Source organism: Desmodus rotundus, chromosome 12 (genome assembly GCF_022682495.2).
Source record: "Desmodus rotundus isolate HL8 chromosome 12, HLdesRot8A.1, whole genome shotgun sequence".
NCBI lineage: Eukaryota > Metazoa > Chordata > Mammalia > Chiroptera > Phyllostomidae > Desmodus > Desmodus rotundus.
The window spans coordinates 5,395,796-5,407,265 of NC_071398.1; positions in this window are offsets into that span (position 1 = coordinate 5,395,796).

Consider the following 11,470-nt stretch of genomic DNA (forward strand, 5'->3'; position numbering starts at 1 on the left):
TTGCCCAGTTCACAAATGAGGAAAGTGAATAGCAAGTTAAAGGAACTCGCCCAGCCACACAGCTACTAAGTGGAGGAGTCAGGATTTGAACCCTGATATTCATCCTCTCCCTTCTCCACTGTTCTAGATCCTAGATTCCTCTCCCCTACACATTCCATTTGTGCTGGTCTCGGTGGCCCACCTGGGCTCTGAGCTCATGGGCACCGTGTCCTTCTCAGGCCAGGATTGCGATGCTGGTCCATTTAACATCACAGCTGAGCAAGGAAGTAGGAGGAGGCACCGGAGGGGGTCACCTGCCATGGGGCTAGTGTTACTTTTCTAACCAGCAGGCTACACAGCCTCCCTTCTACTGCAGTGCCAGGAGATGTGAGGTACCACGGATCTCAGAGAAGTAGGAGAAAGCAGCACCTCCACTGCCTTTAATTTATAACATATGTTAGCCTGGAATAGTTTTTAATGTGTAATGCCCCCCCTCCCCACCAAAATGTGTTACTTTTCCACAATCCCTCAGATTTGCTCTCTCGGGGCTATTTTAGAAGATTTGGGTTAAAACAAATAAGAAGTGATGGCAGTGCATATATATATTTCTCCTAGTTTGTGAAAACTGATTATATCACTTAAAATCACATCATTTGACTCAATTTGCTGATCTGATTACCCAATTACTTTCTAGTTAGCTTTACACTAGGCACCCACTGGTACAACCCTCTTTCTAAGCAGGAATCGATATCTCTCTCCCTCTCTCTCCCTCTCTCTCCCCCACACCTCTTTCCACCGCTCCCTGCCCCTCCCCCTCTCCCTTTCTTTCCCTCTCTCTCCCTCTCTCCCTCTCTCCCTCTCTCCCTCCCTCCCTCCCTCCTTCCCTCTCTCTCCCTCTCTCCTTGAACCAAAGCTAGGCTTTACTTCCATCTACCAACTTTTCCCCTAAACAACTATTTTTCTTTTTACCTATTTTTTTCATGACCACAAAAGCTTTCAAGTTAAAGAAGACAATGATGTTTTCTTCCCAAAGCCAGCCATTCCCCGATGCAAAGTAACAGTGATGCTAAACACTGCAGCGATTGTTATGAAAATGCATTTCTCTGTACCCCGTTGTCATGGCAGCTAAAGATCAAGACATGCCTGCTACATACAGCAATTTATACTGATTTGAAAGACTGTTTGGGGAGAAACATTAAAATGTATAATCGAAAGCATTTGAAGCCATCGCCTGACAAAGTACAATATCAGTTATTCAAATAACATTTCTAAAGCAAAGTACATCATTTATTTCAATCAATGTGTGTTCATTATTTATTCTCTCAGGGAGTCACTTTAATTTCCAGCACACTGGCAATTTTATTATTTTTCTCGACATTCAGATCTCCGTGTAACCTTTGTTCAGGCACTAACCAACCTAACACAGACAGCGACACCCAAGTCACAGAGTGAGACCAGAGCTGCTCCGGCTTTTTCTCTACTGCTTCTTTGTTTGCTGGGCTGGGGCCAGCTCTTAGGTGAATTTCTCCCTTGGACGGCAACTGTTTGAAATGTCACCGCATGGCAATTGTCCCTCGTCCAGATTGTCATTTCACTGCAAGACACGGTACCCTATGTACATCATGTGTTCGCTTCTCCTTGGGGGGTGGGGAGGGAAGTCCAAGAAAAAGAAAGACAGAGAGTGGGGGATGGCGAAAAGAGAATGGAAAGAGTTCAGATGCAAATAATCGAATACAAAATACCACTTTTATTAACAATTTGGATAGTGGTTCTTGTCCCTAATCCTTTTTATTGGTTATCCCTCAAAATCACCCAGGGAGACCGCTGACATTTGGCAGGAGGGAAGTAGAGGCATGAAGGGATTAAGGGACTAGGGTCACAGAGCAGCTCTGCAGCGGAGCTGGGAGGAGAGCTCGGAGTTCTGACATTCCTGGGCCATTGTTCAGCCTGCGGCCTGCTGGACACCGGCCGAAGGAATCTCATTGAGATTGTCTACAGCTTAGCTGACTGCCGCTCCTTCGGGGTAATTACTGTAGCTACACGGCTTTTCCCACAGCCAGCAACCCACACTAACATTCGGCCCTGACTTCAGGGAACCCTTTTCCATCCCACTCCAGGAGGGCCACTGGTTTCATCCTCCCAAATCCTGCCCCTTCCAAAGTGGCATTTGCATGTCAAAGGCAGCTAGTAGCTCCCCCAAGGTCCAGTTTTTCTTCTGAAATTGTGCACCCAAGTCAAATGTGTGCCTCCGCACTTGCCACGGGCGTTCATGTAAAATCACCAGTGTCCTGCGTGCGCTTCCCCTCTTATCCTTACCCCAAATTGACAGAACCTAGCAAACCTGGTCGAGTTGCTGAAAAGGGAAACAGCAAAAAGCGGACCCTCACAGAGCGAGTCTGTGCATCAGGCACTGTTCTACGTGGTTTGCACATATCATAGCTTTGCAATAACTCACTGAACGAAGGTATTCTTATTAGCCTCATGTCCACAGGTTAAGTATTTGCCCCATGTAACATGGCTAGTAATGGGCAAAGCCCAGATGAGTCCACAGTTGTGTGGATCCACAGACCGTTTGCTTAGCTGCTATGCTAAACCAAACCGCCCCTGTGGCACCAAGTGGTTAAGAGTTTAGGCTCTGGCCCCAGCCGGGTAGCTCAGTTGGTTAGAGTACCATCCTGATATACCAAGGCTGTGGGTTCTATTCCCAGTCGGGGCACATACAAAAAGCAATCAATGAATGCATCAATAAGTGGAACAATAGATTGATCTCTCCTCTTTCTCTCTCTAAAATCAACAAATGAAATTATTTTAGCCTGGCTGGTGTAGCTCAGTGGATTGAGTGCTGGCCTACAAACCAAAGGGTTGCCAGTTTGATTTCCAGTCAGAGCACATGCCTGGGTTTCGGGCCAGCTCCCCAGTTGGGGGGTGTGAGAGGCAACCACACATTGATGTTTCTCCCCCTCACTTTCTCCTTCCCTTCCCCTCTCTCTAAAATTAAATAAATAAAATATTTAAAAAATAAATTTAAATTTTTTTTAAGAGTTTAGGCTCTAGGATCCAACAAACCAAGGTCCATATTTCAGCTGCATGTGTGATCTTGGATAAATGACCCCACTAGATTCCAAGTTCACATGTTTTAATGGTTACTGTTACATTTGCTAACTAAAGATATTAGCACTGTACCTGGCACATGCAAGCCCTCCAAAAGTGTCAGCCACTCACTGTAAGGAATGAACAAGTTCACAGCAAATGGGCCACGAGGTCAGGCCTGTGGCAGAATAGTCCAAGGAAGAAATGGACGTGGGGGAAAGAACGCATTCCCTACACACAGTCCTGCCTCTTCCGTTAAAGGGTGGGCAGGGCAGAAGGAGAAGATGGGAGGAGAAGGATGCCATGACCAGGGAACGGAGGAAGCTCTTCCAAGGGAGAGGAGGCTGGCTGTGTTCTGAACAAATTAAGGTAAAGAAGGAGCTGACAGGAGACCTGCTCTGGGGATGAAAGACCTGCTAATAAGGAGCCAGTTTGAGGCAGTGGCTTCCCAGGGTGATTGAATTAAACACTCTCTTCAGCCAAACAACTAGTCCAACTGGTTTTGGAACGATTTTATTTTTTAAAGAAAGGAGAATGGCGGGTGAAAGAGAGGGAGAGAAACACTGATGTGAGAGAGAAACATCAATTGATTGCCTCTCATACGCGTCCCAAATGGGGACCGAACCTGCAACCCAGGTATATGCCCTGACCAGGAGTCGAACCGGCGACCTCTCGCTTTGCAGTACGACACCCACTGCCACTGAGAGCCACTGGTCAGAGCTAAGTGATCTTCTATGTACCAAGTCCTTCATTGCCTGAATTAAGCAATTCCTTGGGGCAGAGGGACCATTTTTCCTTTCTGTCTAGATCTACTCAACACTGCAAGAGTATAGATTTCTCTTCCAGGAAAGGAACATTCTCTCAAAGGAACACTTGGAAGCAAAATAAAGTACCAGCTCCCGTGTGGCCAGGGTCCCAACACAGACAGTCTGGGGATCCCCATACATTGAAAACTCCACTAGTGCCTTCTAGTCCAAAATGCATATCTTGCAACACCACCGTGATCTGGAAATCGTCCTGTGTTCCAGCCTCACGCTGACTCTGCCATCTGTCTGTTTTCCTGGAGGCCTGTTCTCAGAAAGCCCTGGAGAGGCATGCGCACTGAAGTCTTGTCCATGAGTCAGAGACCTAAAGATGGAGAGTCAGAAACCTGGGGCTGAGTCCAGGCTCTGGCACTCACTGAATGACCTTGGCCAAGTCGTGTCTCTTCCCGTCAGGTCTGGTTCCTCATCTCTAAGACGAAAGCCTCGTATCTGCTTCAGGAGTCTGTGATTTTTGTGAGTTCATTCTAAGAGACAGATAGCCTTTGATCATTAGATACTATCCATAGCATGATTTATTACTGGGCAAGGAGGGGGCGTCGTTTTCATGGTTGGTGGTTTTATATGATAATCACCAGTCCCTAGGGACTTGGAATAATTTCACCGTCAAAATTTTCCATTATATTAGCATTATAGCTCTGTTTCAACAAGCTTGCTTAAGTAACTTTTCCCTTGCAAATTCACATGATAATAGTGTTATAAATGGTATCTCCAAAGACTTGAATTAAAATTGATTTGTCATTGTAATCTCAGCTAATAGTGGTATGGTAATGGCATTATAATGAGGAGATCAAAGACTTACATTGAAATTATTTTGGCATTGTTATGCTATATTCTAAATGGCTTTAAATAGGCTGCTTTATACATAGATTTGAAACTGTTATGTCATAGCAATATTGAAAGCTGAGTGCAGCAAATGGAACTATCCATTCCTTTCCCTCAAAGGCCTGCTTGGAATGTCTCCTACCCTTTTCATTTCCCCTAAAGGTGAAGTTCAAACAGAGTTTCGATTCTCCCCTTCCTCAGGCTCTTGGGAAAGGAAAGAGATGGTGAGGATGTTAGTAAGTGTCTAGCAATGCTGCTCTCGGATGAGGCTGCAGTGAGCCCAGCCATCCTGCTTCAGCAGATGCTAGGGACTGGCCATTCTGCTCTTGCCTGGGACTGGGACATGCTGTCCAGAGAGACAGAAAACAGACCTGAGCCAAGGGTCCTGCTAGTGGACACAACAACAGTGTCCCTTCACAGGTGCTCATACTACAGAATCAGAATTCTGCTGAGTCTGAAGATTAGCGCCTCTTTCTCTTGTGTCCCTTGTGGGCTTTGAATGGAGTTAAATCCTTTGGCTGCTGGTTCTTTGGCTGTGAAACCGGCTACAAGTGTGTGGTTGTTTTGTGTTTATTTACTTTGACAGGGATGTAAATCAAGTGGAATGAAATATTAGACTCAGTTCATGTTTGGCTTGAAGAATAGTCTAAGGTTCTAACATTTTTCTAGTTGAGGGAATATTATGACTATTATATTGGGTGACATTAAAACTAACAATCGCATGGTTCTGCCTACATGACAGAAGCTACCCTAACTGCTTTAGATAGGGCTGATTCTCATTACTTGTGGTTCTGTAAAGTCACCGCAAACGCTGAATTAATGAATGCTGAGCCACTGCTCTTAGGGGAAATACAGGGTTTGGTTCCTGAGAGCCTCTGGTCACGTTTTTGTCAAGCAATCAATAGAGAAGCTTGTTTCATGTGTGTTGGTGTTTACAGGCACCTTATTTAACATACGTTGTTGAATACGTGTATATATTTGAACTCAGGGCCAGCAGCACTTCGACTCGGGCCTGAACAAAGCTCGCCTACCACATGTTCTCTCCCTCCGTAAGGCACATCACACCGCCCACTTGTACTTAGGCACGCTGGACAACACTTAAGAACCATTTTATTTCATTTTTTAAATATTTTCTTATTTATTTTTAGAGCAAAGGGAAGGGATGGAGAAAGGGAAACATCAGTGTGGGGTTGCCTCTTGTGCACCCCCTACTGGGGACCTGGCCTGCAACCCAGGCATGTGCCCTGACTGGGAATCGAACCTGCGACCCTCTGGTTTACAGGCCCGTGCTCAATCCACTGAGCCACACCAGCCAGGGCTTAAGAACCATGTTAAAACAGCAAAATCAGCTACAAAAAGAACAGAAAGTATAAGGACATGGCACTGAACAGACCGTGAAAAGAACACTAGTTTAGAGTATGTCAGCTGAACAGGAAAGGCAGATGTTGTCTTGTTCGACCTCACCTGGGAACACACACTTCGAGTGACTGAAATTTCTCACCACATGTCTACAAACGACCACACAACTACGCAGGCTTTGACACATTCGGGGATTACCCATAAATGTTAGCGAGCAGGCAAATTCACAAACTCAGAATCGATGATGAATGAGAAACAGCTACATAATAATTTAATCTTTACATCAACCTCGTAAGTTAGATTCTATTATTATGCTCATTTATAGAGGAGGAAACTGAGGCATAGAGAATAAGCAACTTGCTTCATATTTGGTTTTAATGCAATTGATAATTTCTAGTTTTGTTTCTTTTTAAAACTAAATAAGCCATATGCGTGGTATTTCATTTAGCTTTGTTGTTGTTGCTGTTTGGGGTTTTTTTTAGGAGATTGATTCAGAAAAATAGCATGGCCCTAGTTTTTGGATGGGAAGGTATATCTGTGGACCCCCAAATTTTCAGGTTGGGGGGCTAGTATATAGAAGATGTACCAGACACTATGGCTGCCAACCCAGACTCATTCCTGTCCCCCTTCTTCTTAGTTGTCAGAGGCTCTGCACTGAGGACAAGTCCCCTCCACTGTCCCAAGGGGTGAATCTTGATTAACATAAGCTAATCAGAGTAATTCCACTTCCCTAATCAAACTGGTTTAGGCAAGGGCATGCACTGGGAGGAGACAATGAGAAATGAAGGGCATAAAGTGGCAGGAAAGCTTTTCCTTTCAGTTAAATGATGCCTGAAAGGAAAGAATGCCTCCTCCTGCCTCTGGCTGCCGCTGCGTGAGAATGTGTTGTTCGGAACCACTGCAGCCATCTTGTGACCACGAGGATACAAACCAGCAAGCAGAGCTGAGAGATATTGGGAAGGCACAGAATCAAACATTCCTGAAGCCACGCTTCCTCCAGCCCCTGTGCCATCTGAGATAATAACCCCCTACTCATTTAAGCTGCTTTTAATTGGGTTTTGATTAGTAGAAACTGAGAGTGTCCTGACAGATACAGAAATTTTGCTTGGGAATCTATTATAGTGGGGAATTGGGAGACACTAAGTACAGAAATTATATAGACAGAAACACAGAGAGGTTGAACCTTATTTAAGAAGCACAATATATTGGTTGCTAAGAGATGCTGAGAGGATCTAAATAGCCAGGGAAATGTCCGCGACTCGGAGACAGCTTATAATCTAGTTAGTTGAGAAAACCAAACACAGCCAGTTCAAGAATTCTTGTGCAAAGAAACAGTAAATTCCTTTTAATTCCGCCAGCGTCGATTCTGAAATACATGCGGAGGGGTCTGTTAATGAATTAGACATAGTCCCTGTCCTGTACAATCTAGCGAAGGCAAGTAGACTGAGAGGCGTTTAATTCAAGGAATATTGTGGAAAGATGTTTGGGGAGAAAGTTAAGTGAGAGATTAATTTCTTTTGGCAGACCCAGGAAAGCCTAATGTCTCTCCTGTTTAAAAGTCTGCAGTGGTTTTCGGTTACACTTCACTCAAATATATCTTGAGCAATTACGCTGGAATTATTCTAGGTGCTGGGACACAGCAGCGAACAAAACACAGTCCCTGCTCTCGTGACCTGACATTCTGATAAAAGAAAGACGATACAGTAAGCAAATGAGTGACTATATCTCTGTCAGAGGTGGTGTTACCGAGAAAAATAAAATAAGGTACAGAGGGTAGGAATGCTGGCAGTTGAAGGCGCTGTTTTATGTAGGGTGGTGAGAAGCTGGTATTTCAGCAGAAGCTGAAGGAAGTGAAGGAGTGAGCTGTGTGCAGGTATCTGGGGAAAGCATTCGAGGCAGAAGAAACAAGTGCAAAGGCCCCGAGGCAGCGTGTGTCTGGCATGCTGGGAGAACAAGAAGCAGGTCAGTGGGCCAGGGACAGAGTGAATGATGGGAAGGCTGTGGGAGATCCCAGAGGCAGTTGAGGGTAGAGCCAAATTTACCAGGAAGTTAATAAAGCCCTGGCAATGTGTTCAGAAAGTCGTAAGTTTTGGTACAGTCAGAAGAAAGGGAGATATTTAACCATAATCAATTAAGATTGGCCTTTCCACTCTGAGTTCTCCATCAGTTTTCCCTTCATACTGAAGCGGCAGGGATTAGGGGACCTGGGTAAGAGGAAATTATCTTAGAAATACACCTAGTATGGGGTTAATGAAATGTATTTATGTGATCACAGTCACTCCCACGACTAGCTGCCCCTGAGTAGGAGTGGCTTCCAGGAGTCACCCAGCATGGTGACCCAACAATGCAGGGCCAGAGGCCCTACGGGAATAGAAGTACATCCTATAGAGCCTGTGTCTGCAACTCGGTGAGGAGCGAGTGGAAGAAGGTGTTAAACAGAACCAGAAGCCGGCCTGGAGAAAATTCTCCCAGCATCTGATATGTAAACTCATACGCAGAAGTTTCCGCTCTCACTGACACCGCATCGCAATGGGAGTGTTCTCCTGTCAAGAATACATTCACAAGTGCAGACACTGCAATGACGAATGTCCTTGGCTGACGGAGTCTCGGGAAACAGGGTTTCTCAGACAAGGGCACAGAGCCAAAGCGGCACCTCAAACAGTCGGTCTACCCGTGTGTGCCGCCCCACCATCAGTAGTAAAACCGAATTATCTTTCTATTCTCTCTGTCGAACATGATATTGTAATAGCCTTGTCCTGTGGAGAGGCGATCAAAGGACACGCAGACAAGGAATTTAGGGAGCGGAAATGTGACTGGGGCGGTTCAGTCAGTTCCTTCGTAAAAACATTATTTTTCTGATATTGTGATGTTGGTGATGTGGGTCAGCTTTTTGGTCTTGTTATTTGTGGTTTTCTTCTCAGGCTAAAAATATGTCCACTTTCAAATGTTATTTTGTGTTCTTAGTTTTGTATTATTTTCTTAAAGGGAGCCCCCAAATTGCATCAGGAAACCCAGGCCAACAGCATTTGGAAGGTTTCTGAGGTGTGGTGAACAAAACCCCAGGGAAGGCTTAGCGAGGTCACTCTAGCAGTAAAGGTCAGTAGTGATCCCCAGATGTGGGCATGTCGCACACCAGGAATATTTTCAAAAAACATTTTTGAGGAGCCCTGGCTGAGTAGCTCAGTTGGTTAGGGCATCATCCCCATACACCAAGGTCGCAGGTTCAATCCCCAGTCAGGGCACATAGAAGCAGCAACCAGTGAATGCATCAGTAAGTGGAACAACAAATCGATGTTTCTCTTTCTCACTCTCTCTCCCTTCTTGTCTCTCTCTCAAATCAACAAATAAAAATTTTTTAAGAATTTGAGGAGACTCCTATTTTATTGCTGACTTTGAAAATAAAAAGCCATATAAATAAGTGTCTAAAACACCCCCATCCATTGTGGCCATCTTTTAAAAAAATAATTCTCATACAGAAACATACTGAAGGCTTTATGGATAAAATTATATAATGTCTACTGTATTTTAAACTAATCCAACAGGATATGGGGGAGTGATAGGGGGTGTGAAAACCAAGATTGGGTGCTGGGTACGTGGCATTCATTACCTAGTCTGCTTTTGTATGTGCTGGCAATTTTCATAAGAACAGGTGTAAAATCTAACCAGATCTCACATACCCATAATTCTATAAAAGTCATACGAATCCTCCAGAAGTTGGGCGGCCATAAGTACCGTCCTTTATATTAAATAAATTTAATCTTATGAAAAAGTTACAATACTGTGCTTATTTTCTGTTATTGCTGTTTCAAAACCAATCAGTAAAATTCATGCCAAGCTGTCAGGGAACACCTATGTGGAAGTGGGGTCAGGTTGGCAGCTTACTCTCAAATGGTTCAGGAAAAAAAAAGACTCTTTGAATTACATATCCCAAGGTTTTGTCAGTTTATGGTGTGTGTGTGTGTGTGTGTGTGTGTGTGTAGGAACTGTGGGTGAATCTTGGGCTTTCCCCGCATGTACACATTACTGTGTACGTCACATAACCTGACTGAGCCCTCAGTTTCTTTACCTGAAAAATGGGTAAATAACATGTACTTCATGAAGTAGTTTTTCAAAGAATTAAATAAGACAATGTGCACATCTTTTTCAAAAAAGAATTTATTTATTTTTAGGCAGAAGGGAAGGGAGAGAGAGGGAGAGAAACATCAATGTGTGGTTGCCTCTTGCAACACCCCCTACTGGGGACCTGGCCCACAACCCAGGCATGTGCCCTGACTGGGAATCAATCTGGCGACCCTTTGGTTCGCAGGCCGGCACTCACTTCCCTGAGCCACACCAGCCAGGGCACACAATGTGTACATTTTGAGGGCAGAAGCATAAATTGGTGAAACCCCTAGGAAGGAGAATTTGACAATATAATCTCAAATTTTGCAATGCCTTTACCTGATGGCCCAGAAATTCTGCTCCTGGGAATGCATCCTACAACGGTCTTTGCATTCATGTGACATGACAGGGGCACGAGATGCTCATTGCAGTGTTGTTCAAGGATGTCACCCAGATCTGATTTCCTCCTGCCCCTTGGTTCTGCCTCCTTCCAGTCAATCTCCTCTTAAGACTGACTTCCCTAGGTAGACCCTAAACCGCTTCCAGTCTGCTTCTTCATCTGTAGCCAAAAGAAAAATAATCTTGGCCCAAGATGCCTGGAAATGGTCCTGAGATTCATTCTGATTGGACAGCTTTTAGTCACATGCCCACCACCTCTATACCCATCACTGTGGCCAGAAGGATGAGATGCAGTGATTGGCTCAGTATAACAAATGCTCTACTGCAGGAGCCTGAGAAAGAGTCTTACCTCAAAAGGAAAGGGCTTCCCAAATAGAAATTAGGAGTGTTACAAAGGAGAAAGGAAAAAATACTAGAAAAGCATTCAATATATGTCCACTGTGAAGCCTTTTAGCCCTTGCTCTCCCATAATGCTTGATTTGGCAACTGGCTTGGAGCTTCCGGAACACTCGGATGCAGGCCCTAATTAGCTGGATTGTTCCAGATTTCCCCATCCACATTTCTGCTCACTGAGCCTATCAATCCTCCATGTACTCATTTTATGATTCAAATTAGTAAGGTGCTTTCAATAGCTTAAATCTCCCCACTGAACAAGTCTGTCTGTTATCTGGAAATATATGATCACATGAACTTATTCAAAACACAACATTTTCTCATTATAATGAGACATGATTATTAATGGCAGGGTGCCCATCAGAAATGAAACTAATCCTTCATTTTGTTCAAAATAAATGTGCTCTAAAAAGTACAGAGATGGTAAAATTAATTTGAAAGTAATCAATTCCTGCATTTTAAATGAACATAATTATGTAATCATTAAATTATTTAATGGGCTT